Source organism: Oncorhynchus mykiss, chromosome 5 (genome assembly GCF_057628025.1).
Source record: "Oncorhynchus mykiss isolate SJ-2025 chromosome 5, ASM5762802v1, whole genome shotgun sequence".
In the NCBI taxonomy this organism is placed as follows: domain Eukaryota; kingdom Metazoa; phylum Chordata; class Actinopteri; order Salmoniformes; family Salmonidae; genus Oncorhynchus; species Oncorhynchus mykiss.
The window spans coordinates 51,038,226-51,051,789 of NC_143026.1; the positions used below are offsets into that span (position 1 = coordinate 51,038,226).

Sequence of the window (13,564 nt, forward strand, 5' to 3'; positions counted from 1 at the left end):
CACACACACACACACACACACACAGGCTGTGACACCCGTATTGACGCCCAGCCTCTGAGCACTGAACAAACCACAGACTCGCTCAAACCAAAGCCCTACTCAGACGAAACCAAAATGGCAGCAGTTTCCCTGCATCAGGCCTCGTGTGAATAGCACACAAAGAAAGCAATCCTCCATTTGGGCACTGGGCTTGCTAATCTGCCGCTACTGCTAACTAGAAAGACCAGCAGACCTGTAGCCTAGCAGACTGTATGCATATTTTGGGCTCTTTCAAAACACGGGTGAGCTCACACAAATAAACACACACACACACACACACAGTTAAGCTGGGGGATGGGGGGAGTGGCTCAGGCAGTTAGTCTCACTGTGGTAACTGAGAAGAAGAGGTTCACAAATGCCTATATTATGTATCTCATACCATGTATTTCACAGAGTGCCTTTATGGCTACACATTTACCCATCTACACATTAAAGCCATTGCTCATCCATTGTTCAAAAGGCACTACACTTTCAGTATAATGTGCAACAAGACAGTGGCAAACAAATGTTCCCTTATTCACTCCTAAATTGTCATGACACTGAAGAAGGCTTAGGCCGAAACCTTTGTCCATCTACCTACCCCTGAATGAAATATATACTAAAAATTAAATAAAAAAAATAAACCTTGAATCTCCTTTTTGAGTATGGACCAGCTAAACAATTTTGGAATTCTATTACATTTTGGTCGACACACCTGTTCTGCGTGCAGTGGTCACACAAACTTTCATAGTCCCTTATTCATCCCTACAATAAGGAATTGGCCTGTTCAACTCAAAAGTTAGTAGGGGTTGCCCTTATTCCCTCGTCTATTGCCCCCTATTTAATCCTTTGTTACAGACCTATTCACATAATCGATTAATTCTTTGACAAAAGCCAATATACAATATGACAAAATGTTTAGTGTTTCACACATAAGTTTGGATAATAGGGCAGTTTTCTGTTCTTTCTAAACCACATGATGTTTCTCTACACAACAACTATGCACACTGATCCTTTGGTTATGTGGACTGGGTGGACATTGGAGCCAGCCATTAGATTGACCACAGGTGATAAGAACATGTCAGGCCAGCTAGGCCACATCTCCACTCCTGGTCAGCCCACTAACGTACATGTCAGTGAGAGAGATCTGTGTTGCGCTCTTTAGGGCATGCAACCGAAAATGGGCAAGTCTAGGTAATTCCTCCTTAATTCAGTCAGTTTTTTTTCTTCATAAGATGCCTAATGAATACAACCATGAGGTAGTACATTTGGGTCCCACCTGACTCTACAGGACAGGCCAAGTGTTTGTGTGTGTGTGTCAGTGGAGGCTGGTAGGAGGAGCTATAGGAGGACGGGCTCATTGTAATGGTTGGAATGGAGTTTGATACCATTCCATTTATTCCTTTACAATGAGCCTGTCCTCCTATAGCTCCTCCGACCAGCCTCCACTGTGTGTGTGTGTGTGTGTGTGTGTGTGTGAGAGAGAGATGACAGAAAGAGAGAGATGACAGAAAGAGAGAGAGAGAGCAGAGATGGAAAACCTGAAAGAGATACAAAGCCAGATACAGAAACCGAGAGAAAGAGACAGATGGATGGAAACAGAAATCCAGAGACAGACTGAGATAGAAATGCAGAGAGGGAAGAGAGAGGACTGAGATAGAAATTAAGAGGGAAAGAATGCCAGATAGAGAGAGAAAGAAAGATAGATGGAGAGTTAAATAGTGAATAATAACCACAATCACTCCAGTATCCCTTACATTGGCTGATGAAAACATCAATAGTCATCCATTAGCCGTGCCGTCCTCTCTCTCTCTGCTCTCATTCTGAAGGTCTTAATAGCGACACTGTTTGTGTGTGTGTGTGTGTCTGTCTGTGTTCACACAACGCTCATCTAACCAGCTAACAGGGTCCATTCACCTAATTCCTGTGATTTCTGAATCTGCAACAAGACGTATAGGACACATATACAGTTCAAGTTTTCAAAGTCAATGTCAAAGCTAAACTCAGCAAAAAAAGAAACGTCCCTTTTTCAGGACGCTGTCTTTCAAAACTGATTCGTAAAAATCCAAATAACTTTGCAGATCTTCATTGTGAAGGGTTTAAACACTGTTTCCCATGCTTGTTCAATGAACCATAAACAATTAATGAACATGCACCCGTGGAATGGTCATTAAGACACTAACAGCTTACAGACAGTAGGCAATTAAGATCGCAGTTACGAAAACTTAGGACACTAAAGAGGCCTTTCTACTGACTCTGAAAAACACCAAAAGAAAGATGCCCAGGGTCCCTGCTCATCTGCGTGATCGTGCCTTAAGGCATGCTGCAAGGAGGTATGAGGACTGCAGGTGTGGAAAGGGCAATAATTTGCAATGTCCGTACTGAGAGATGACTAAGACAGTGCTACAGGGAAACAGGGCGGACAGCTGATCGTCCTCGCAGTGGCAGACCACGTGTAATAACACCTGCACAGGATCGGTACATCCGAACATCACACCTGTGGGACTGGTATAGGATGGCAACAACAACTGCCCGAGTTACACCACGAATGCAAAATCCCTCCATCAGACTGCTCAGACTGTCCGCAATAGGCTGAGGCAGGTCCTCACCAGACATCACCAACAACAACGTCACCTATGTGCACAAACCCACCGTCGCTGGACCAGACAGGACATGCAAAAAGTGCTCTTCACTGACGAGTCGTGGTTTTGTCTCACAAAGGGTGATGGTCGGATTCGCGTTTATCGTCAACGGAATGAGCGTTACACCGAGGCCTGTACTCTGGAGGGGGATGTTTGGAGATGGAGGATCCGTCATAGTCTGGGGCGGTGTGTCACAGCATCATTGGACTGAGCTTGTTGTCATTGCAGGCAATCTCAATGCTGTGCGTTACAGTGAAGACATCCTCCACCCTCACGTGGTACCCTTCCTGCAGGCTCATCCTGACATGACCCTCCAGCATGACAATGCCACCAGCCATACTGCTCATTCTGTGCGTGATTTCCTGCAAGACAGGAATGTCAGTGTTCTGCCAGCGAAGAGCCCGGATCTCAAACCCATTGAGCACGTCTGGGACCTGTTGGATCGGAGGATGAGGGCTAGGGCCATTCCCCACAGAAATGTCCGGGAACTTACAGGTGGAAAAGTGGGGTAACATCTCACAGCAAGAACTGGCAAATCTAGTGCAATCCATGAGGAGGAGATGCCCTGTGGTACCTAATGCTGCTGGTGGCCACACCAGATACTGACTGTTAATTTGGATTTTAATCCCCCCCCCCTCCCGTTTGTTCAGGGACACATTATTCCATTTCTGTTAGTCACATATCTGTGGAACTTGTTCAGTTTACGTTTTCTGAAAATAAACGCAGTTGACAGTGAAAGGATGCTGAGTTTATCAGTATATTTTAGTATTTACCATTAGCAATGCAATTGTACCATGATTCTAGAAGCTGGTTGAAGGGAGCCTAGGCCGGTGTAGAATGAAGACTCTCCCTAATTGGACAGTACAATTGCAGATGTGAATTAACCTGGCGAACGTTGATGCACATAAAACAAAGATGGGAACCAGATATTGAGACCCCTGGAGAGGGAGAAAGAGGAGAAGGGATGGGGGGGGCGGGGGGGCCTAGGGTGGCATTCCTTGATCCCGGCGCTCCGGAGTTTGGTCTTGTTGGTAAGTGGAATAGGGATGTTTCCATAGGGGTAAATGTAACAGTTGCCTTCTCTCTCTGTGTGTGTCTGTGCGTGTGTAAAAGACCATCAGGGTCTTAGGGTTTCATTAGTCAGACAGAGAAGATGCACAGGCCAGTATGAGGGGAGCAACACACACAAAGTTCTTACTGCAAAGTACTTGCATTCACTAATATGCAACAGTAGCCCTTTATACTCGTACGTGTATATGGGTGGAAAATTGCAGATTTGGGCACTGATAAGCGCCTAAAATGGAACACAGTGGCTGTACAGTAGCATGTTCTAAATGACATCAGAGCTCAGGCTCTGCGATTCACAGCGCCGTATGTGTTTTGACTGACAGCCATTCTTGACCTTCAGCACCGCACGCCACAAGAAGTTCCCCTCATTCCCTCATTCCACCCGATAATTGGGCAACATTTGCAAATTGTTTGTTTTGTGAGAGAGAGAAATTCTGGAAATTAAGAGGACTCTATGTATTTTTGAAAGATGAGACGTTGAGGATTATAATAAATACCAATTTAATGTCATACAAGCAAGCCAAACACCCGTGAGTCCAAAATGTGCACTTCACATTCCCCTATCATAAAACTCATGTCATATTCAGCGACAACGTTAATGATCACTATGTTTGATGTACAGTTACAAGAAGATATGGCATCATATCCTGGGTTGTTCTGAACAGAATGAGCCAATGTTTGTCTCTTGTGAAGAAAACTTACTGCGCAATAAGCACCTGAAACAAGGATATAAACTCAATAATACTACTGTGTCACTAACTAACTAGTCACACACACACACAGACAGATACAAACAGACGCACACACACACACAACGTTGTTAGAGTTAGACAAAGAGAACCTCCAAAAAATAAACATGATTTACGAACTATTGGGTATGTCTCATTGCAAGGAGTCATATCTGTCATTATTGTACATAATGAATACTGAGATTCCTCTGGCCAGTCGGCCCACAGTAGAACCCAGGGGTCTTTTCAGCCTGTTCAGATAGAAATGTATTGTGTAGAACGGATATGATTGTCTGTCATGTAGAATAGGGAATCGTGTCAGCTCTATTCATAAGGAACTGTGTCAGCTCTATTCATGAAATTTCTAGGCTTGCTGAATAGATCCCAGCTGCAGCTGGGAGCACTCAGTCCCTTCCTCAGTCCCTTCCTTCCCTGCCTGCCATAGCGCAAATACCAGCCAGGCCAACCGGTCAACCCTGTGGCCCCCGAGATTTTCCCCTGGTTAAATATCCAGATGTACTTTTTAATGCACCCCAGGTACTAAATTTCCCATATGCTGGTTATAATACTAACTGTAGAATGTCTTTCCTCCTTAATGTAGACCATAGAGGGTAAAGAACAGCTATTGTATAACTATGCCATATCCAAAATAGACGTGGTGGAATAAATTAGCAGAACCTCTTTCAATCGTTTTTTAAAATAAAAATGTACAAACGGAAGGACTAAAAATGTCCATTCCAAAAGTGATGTGCTAAATATGGATTTGATGGTGAAATACAGCACCTTAACTATTTAAATGGATCTACATTCACAGAGAAGGAACAATGATTGACCTCAATTGTTAATACCTCGCTTTGATGTTAAATATTACTGGGATGCAGTTGGCAGTGCTGCTGTGGCTGAGAGCGGGAAGAAAAATGAGGCCTTTATTCCGGTGACTTAACCTCTCTCTCTCTTGCTAAAACCAAGTAGGGCATTCTTCATTAGGACAGATATGGCACGACTCGCCAATGTATCCCTTCATTAGCAGATATATGTGCTGCTCACTACAGTAGAAACATGGGGACCACCCACACGTTTATGCCCTCTCAAACAACTACGCACAATAAAAGAGCTGCTCTCTGGTGACTAAACGAGGGAATTCACACAAATAAAAATGGGGGGGGGGGACATTCAAAGAAATGCACCTTTTATACATGTCCACCAGAAGTAAACCGTGTAATATACAGTGCCTTCAGAATGCATTCACACCCCTTGACTTATCCCACATTTTGTTGTGGTACAGGCTAAATTCAAAATGGATGAGACAACTCTATCTCACCCATCTACAAACAATACCCCATAATTACAAAGTGAAAACATGTTTTTAGAAATGTTTGCAAATGTATTGAAAATAGAATAAAGAAATATCTATTTTATTTTCTAAGATTTTCCTGAGTTACAGTTCATATGAGGAAATCAGTCAACTGAAATACATGTATTAGACCCTAATCTATGGATTTCACACGACTGGGATTACATACATCTATTGGTCACAGATACCTTTAAAAAAATGGGCCTCATGATCATCACTGTATTGCTGTGCATTCAAATTGCCATCGATAAAATGCAATTGTATTCGTTGCCTCCCCATACCATAACCCCTCTGCATGGTTTTACCGTAAAGTGTGTATAGAAATGTCTATGCATGGTTTTACCACAGCGTCTGCAGTAAAGCAACCAGTAGAGACATGGTGTTACCGTAGCGTGTGCAGTAGAACAACCAGTAGAGACATGGTTTTACCGTAGCGTATGTAGTAAAACAACCAGTAGAGACATGGTTTTACCGTAGCGTATGTAGTAAAACAACCAGTCTCTCTAGCTGTAGACCACCCAGAGCAGTCATCCAAACAATCCCCCCTCCCTCTCACAATTCCTAATTGTCTCCATCCTCTGGTAGGGCCTTTCTACTTCCAACACATCTAAACTAAAACTAGCCCCACAGCAATCCTCAAACAAAACATCAGCCATGGGAGAATTTTAGGGCTTTGCAATATATATATTTATGCCTAAAATAGTACAAAGAGTTTTCCCTGGTCGATTCATATGGCAAGGAAAAACTCAATTATAGTAAGAAATCTGTTCTTATGCATGCTTATTGATGCAGCTTTGCATGCACTAATTATCCATTTAAATTGCACTGTATAAGACTGTCTCCTAAACAACAAGTCTTGTAAACTTTACCCATTGACGACAACGTTAAGACAGAACCTCTGCTGGAGTTCAACGGCTCAGTGTACAGAGGTAGTCAGACTTGAGAAAACCCGTAGCAATGCCTCTCTGCCAAAACCCTTTGATCATCTGCCCACCTCGCTCAGAATGTTTTGTTTCTAAACAAATAGTTTAGATGCTTTGCTAAAGTACGGTGACATTCCGTTGCGCTAAACAGTGCCCGAAAAAGACTCTGGGGGAAACAAACGATAAAGGGTTCTTCGGCTGTCCCTGTATGATAACCTTTTTTGGTTCAAGGTAGAACCCTTCCCCTCAATGAATAACCCCCAAAAGCCCTTTAGAAGTTGGAATCAATAACCAATACCTTCAGGGACAGCATAAGAACCCTTTATGGTCCTAAGTAGCACTTTTTGTTCTAAGAGTGAAGAGAAGGAGCAGAAAAGGAAACCAAGGAGAGCATAAGAGAGAAAAGTTCCCCTCCCTCCTCGGCACCAAAATGTTCAAAAACCTCCAACCCTGAGGTATTCATCTGTTTCTGTCAGAGGTTAGCGCCGATGCTAACAAAGGCTGTTTATTCTAGGCAGCATGGCTAATGACCCCTAATTAATTAATTATTAGCATTATGGAGACCTTAACGCCTTCCTTTGATTTACCAGCTGATACGCAAAACCTCATAACTAAAATCTCACAACTAAACTCAGTCCCAATAATCTCTCATTCCTCCTGAACTGTGCACTTGTTCAAATCTCCCCATAAATGTAAAATTATTAAATTGGTATAGGCATTGGCTGGAAAGAGTTCCATATATCTGTAATTTCCTTTCAAAGCCGAGGGGGGGGAATAAGTGCATAATTCGGGAGAAAGGAGAGATTATTGGGACATTTCAATGAAGAGGTTGAGCCACCATACAATGTCAACTCCAAGCACTGTAGCTCTTTGAAAGCTGAGGAAGTTCATGAGCCAAAAGAGAAAATATGGAGTACTGCTTCTATGAAAAATATATAAACGGTCTCACAAAAAGGTGCTAATTGTAAACAAGGGTCAAAAGAGACTTTGGGGAGCATATTTCGTAGTCTATTATACACTGAACAAAAATATGAACGCAACATGTAAAGTGTTTGTCCCATGTTTCATGAGCTGAAACAAACGGTCCCAGATATTTTCAATGCACACAAAAAACGTATTACTCATAAATTTGGTGCACAAATTTGTTTACATCTCTGTTAGTGAGCATTTCTCCTTTGTCAAGATAAACCATCCACCTTACAGGTGTGGTATATCAAGACACTGATTAGACAGCACAATCATTACACATGTGCACCTCGTGCTGGGGACAGTAAAAGGGCATTCTAAAATGTGCAGTTGTCACACAACAATGCCACAGATGTCTCAAGTTGTCTCTATCATAAACTGCTTCCAACATTGTTTTAGAGAATTTGGTAGTACGTCCAACCGGCCTCACAACTGCGGACCATGTGTAACCATGCCAGCCCAGGACCTTCACATCAGGCTTCTTCACCTGAGGAATCATCGGAGACCAGCCACCTGGATATCTGATGAAACTGTTTGCACAACCAAAGAATTTCTGCACAAACTATCAGAAAACGTCTCAGGGAAGCTCATCTGCATGCTCGTCATCCTCACCAGGGTCTTGACCTGACTGCAATTAAGCGGCATAACCAACATCAGTGGGCAAATGCTCACCTTCGATGGCCATGGGCACGCTGGAGAAGTGTGCTCTTCCCAGATGAATCACAGTTTCAACTGTACCGGACAGATGGCAGACAGAGTATATGGTGTTGTGTGGGCGAGCGGGTTTGCTGATGGTGGCAGTGGGATTATGGTATGGGCAGGCATAAGCTGCAGACAATGAACACAATTGCAATTTATCGATGGCAATTTGAATGCACAGAGATACCGTGACGAGATCCTGAGGCCCAATGACGTGCCATTCAACCAAGGCAAGTCGCAAGGATCTGTACACAATACCTGGAAGTTATAAATGTCCCAGTTCTTCCATGGCCTGCATACTCACCAGACACATCACTCATTGAGCACATTCACCGCCCCTACTTTTAAAAAATGGTATCTGTGACCAACCGATGCATTCCCAGACATGTGAAATCCATAGATTAGGGCCAGATGAATTTATTTCAATGACAGATTTCCTTACATGAACGGTATAACTCAGTAACTTCTTTGAAATTGTTAGATGTTGCGTTTATTTATGTTCAATGTACTGCTCTAAAAAGCAGTTTGTGAATGGAAATGCTCTCTTCTAAATGACAATATTCATTATTGCTTTCATTACACAGGCTAAAGTTGTACCGCCCTCTAAAAAAGCATTTTACAAATGGATATACTTTCAATAATCAGTTGCATTTGGAAAGTATTCAGACCCCTTCACTTTTTCTACATCAGTCTTATTCTAACATTGATAAAAGAAAAATAAATCCTCAATCTTCACATAATACCCCATAATGATAAAGCAGAAATGTTTTTACATTTATTCAGAAAAATGTAAACAGAAATACCGTATTCAGACCCTTTTCTGTGAGACTGACCTAAAAAAAAAAATTGTCCTGTTGAAAAAAATACATTGATAGTCCCACTAAGCGCAAACCAGATGGGATGGTGTATCGCTGAAGAATGCTGTGGTAGCCATGCTGTTTAAGTGTGCCTTGAATTCGAAATAAATCACAGACAGTGCCACCAGCAAAGCACCCCCACACCACCTCCTCCATGCTTCACGGTGGGAACCACATATATAGAGATCATCTGTTCACCTAATGTGCGTCTCACGAAGACTGTGGTTGGAACCAAAATTTCTCAATTTGGACTCATCAGACCAAAGGACGGATTTCCACCGGTCTAATGCCCATTGCTCATGTTTCTTGGCCCAAGCAAGTCTCTTCTTCTTATTGGTGTCATTTAGTAGTTTCTTTGCAGCAACTCGACCATGAAGGCCTGATTCATGCAGTCTCCTCTGAACAGTTGATGTTGAGATGTGTCTGTTACTTGAACCCTGTGAAGCATTTATTTGGGTTGCAATCTGAGGTGCAGTTAACTCTAATGAACTTATCTGCAGCAAAGGTAACTCTGGGTCTTCCTTTCCTGTGGCGGTCCTCATGAGAGCCAATTTCCTCATAGCACTTGATGGTTTTTGCAACTACACTTGAAGAAAAGACTGTTGTTTCTCTTTACTTATTTGAGCTGTTCTTGCACTAATATGGACTTTGTCTTTTACCAAATAGGGCTATACTCTGTATAACCCCCCCACCTTGTCACAACACAACTGATTAGCTCAAACGCATTAAGAATGAAAGAAATTCCACAAATGAACTTTTAAGAAGGCACACATGTTAATTGAAATGCATTGAGAGAATGCCAAGAGTGTGCAAAGCTGTCATCAAGGCAAAGGGTGGCTACTTTGAAGAACGGCAAATATAAAATAGATTTTTTGGTTACTACATGATTCAATACAAGCCTCACAAGACCTCAACTGGCAGCTTCATTAAATAGTACCTGGGAAAACACCAGTCTCAACATCAACAGTGAAGATGCTGGCCTTCTAGGCAGAGTTGCAAAGAAAAAGCCAGGTCTCAGACTGGCCAATAAAAATAAAAGATTAAGATGGGCAAAAGAACACAGACACTCCACAGAGGAACTCTGCCTAGAGGGCCAGCATCCCGGAGTCGCATCTTCACTGTTGACATTGAGACAGGTTTTTTGCGGGTACTATTTAATGAAGCTACCAGTTGAGGACTTGTGAGGCGTCTGTTTCTCAAACTAGACACTACTGTACTTGTCCTCTTGCTCAGTTGTGCACTGGGACCTCCCACTCCTCTTTCTATTCTGGTTAGAGCCAGTTTGCGCTGTTCTGTGAAGAGAGTATTACACAGCGTTGTACGAGATCTTCAGTTTCGTGGCAATTTCTCGCATGGAATGGCTTTCATTTCTCAGAACAAGAATAAACTGATGAGTTTCAGATGAAAGTTCTTTGTTTCTGGCCATTTTGATATGGTTCATGTGGAAAAGCCTATGTAGGACAAACGAAAAGACACTTAAAACAACGCATAGCTAAACACCTCAGCTCAATCAGGTGTAAGAACATCGACTATCCAGTAGCAGCCCACTTTGTTGAAGCTAACCATCCAATCTCCTCCCTCAAATACACAGGCATTGAGCATGTTGATCTACCAAGGAGAGGAGGTAACATTGAGATCCTACTTCTACAAAAGGGAGGCTTACTGGATATCCTATCTAAAAACATTGAACCCTAGTGGTCTGAATATTGACTTTGATCTCAGACCTTTATGAACAAATCTTTCTTTTATGAACAAGTCTTATAAATTGATATATTCTTTCTACAGCTTATTAGAGTAAACCTAATATGTTCCCCCTGTTGATGTTGCTTATTATGCATTAGGTATGAAGCAAAGGATTACATGTAACAAATACGAAATGAAATACAAAACAATTAAATATGTGAAATTGAATTAAACAATAATATATGTTGATGCTAATATTATGCACAATATTCAATTATGTTTCTATATGATAAAAAACGCCTAATATATTTAATATGCCATACACTATTCTTTAACAGTTTTACTAATTCATTGTAATTTACTTAATCATTTTGACACACCCCTCACCATTGTCATTGGTTGCACTGTATGTCTACATAATCTGGTTCAAGTATTCATGACATTACCCTGAAGAAGGCAGCACAGTGCTGCCGAAACATTGGTTAATACCAAATCAACTACTGGGAGTTTATATATGGAGTGTGCGACTCTCTATTTTGATAGTTTATTCTTTACTCAGCACAACAGTTTTCAGCTGTGCTAACATAACTGCAAAAGGGTTTTCTAATGATCTATTAGCCTTTTAAAATAATAAACTTGGATTAGCTAACACAACGTGCCATTGGAACACAGGAGTGATGGTTGCTGATAATGGGCCTCTGTACGCCTATGTAGATATTCCATAAAAAATTGAATATGGAACAAAAATTGAAAAAACAAGGAAATAAGCAACACCAGCTCAGACTGTGTGAGTGTGTGTGAGTGTGAGTGTGTGTATGTATGTGTGTGAGTGAGTGAGAGCGATAGACACACAGTTGAAGTCGGAAGTTTACATACACCTGAGCCAACAACATTTAAACTCAGTTTTTCACAATTCCTGACATTTAATCTGAGTAGAAATTCCCTGTTATTTGGTCAGTTAGGGTCACCACTTTATTTTAAGAATGTGAAATGTCAGAATAATAGTAGAGATAATGATTTATTTCAGCTTTTATTTCTTTCATCACATTCCAAGGGGGTCAGAAGTTTACATACACTCTACATACACATTAGTATTTGGTAGCATTGCCTTTAAATAGTTTAATTTTGGTAAAATGCTTTGGGTAGCCTTCCACAAGCTTCCCACAATAAATTGGGTGATTTTGGCCCATTCCTGCAGACAGAGATGGTGTAACAGAGTCAGGATTCTAGGCCTCCTTGCTCGCACCCGCTTTTTCAGATCTACCCACAAATTTTCTATGGGTTTGAGGTCTGGGCTTTGCGATGGCCATTCCAAAACCTTGACTTTGTTGTCCTTAAGCCATTTTGCCTGGAGTCATTGTCCATCTGGAAGATGCAACCAAGCTTTAACTTCCTGACTGATGTCTTGAGAAGTTGCTTCAATATATCCACATGATTGCCCTTCCTCATGATGCCATCTATTTTGTGAAGTGTGCCAGTTGCTCCTGCAGCAAAGCACCCCCACAACATGATGTTGCCACCCATGTGCATCACGGTTGGGATGGTGTTCTTCGGCTTGCAAGCCTCCCACTTTTTCCTCCAAACATAACGATGGTCATTATGGCCAAACAGTTCTATTTTTGTTTCATCAGACCAGAGGACATTTCTCCAAAAAGTACAATCTTTGTCCTCATGTGCAGTTGCAAACCTTAGTCTGGCTTTTTTATGGCGGTTTTGGAGCAGCGGCTTCTTCCTTTCTGAGCGGCCTTTCAGGTTATGTCCATATAGGACTCATTTTACTGTGGACAGATACTTTTGTACCGGTTTCCTCCAGCATCTTCACAAGGTCCTTTGCTGTTGTTCTGGGATTGATTTGCACTTTTCGCACCAAAGTACATTCATCTCTAGGAGACAGAATATTTTTTCTGAGGTCTTGGCTGATTTCTTTTGGTTTTCCCATGATGTCAAGCAAAGACGCACTGAGTTTGAAGGTAGGCCTTTAAATACATCCACAGGTACACCTCCAAATGACTCAAATGATGTCAATTAGCATATCTGAAGCTTCTAAAGCCATGACATCATTTTCTGGAATTATCCATGCTGTTTAAAGGCACAGTCAACTAAGTGTATGTAAACTTCTGACCCACTGGAATTGTGATACAGTGAATTATAAGTGAAATAATCTGTCTGTAAACAATTGTTGGAAAAATTACTTGTCATGCACAAAGTAGATGTCCTTAACTGACTTGCCAAAACTACAGTTTGTTAACAAGAATTTTGTGGAGTGGTTGAAAAACTAGTTAATGACTCCAACTTAAGTGTGTGTTAACTTCCGACTTCAACTGTGTGTGTGGGTGTTTACACTACAATTAGTAGTTATGTTGTTTAATGGGTTCCACCATTTTAAAGTAGTCAACTAGATGGGGATTCCTTTAATTGGGAGCAATCAGCCAATGAAGAAGGCTCCCGAGTGGCGCAGCAGTCTAAGGCACTGCCTCTCAATGCTAGGCACGCCACTACAGACCCTGGTTCGATTCCAGGATGTATCACAACCGGCCGTGATTGGGAGTCCCATAGGGCAGCGCACAATTGGCCAAGCATCGTCCAAGTTAGGCCGTCATTGTAAATAAGATTTTGTACTTAACTG

The 13,564-nt window shown here is 41.9% G+C and overlaps 1 long non-coding RNA gene across 8 annotated transcripts in view; it reads right to left on the minus strand.

Moving 5' to 3' along the window:
- Window positions 1-13,564, minus strand: part of LOC118964617 (uncharacterized) — a 52,824-nt gene that overhangs the window by 19,686 nt on the left and 19,574 nt on the right. The window lies entirely within an intron of this gene.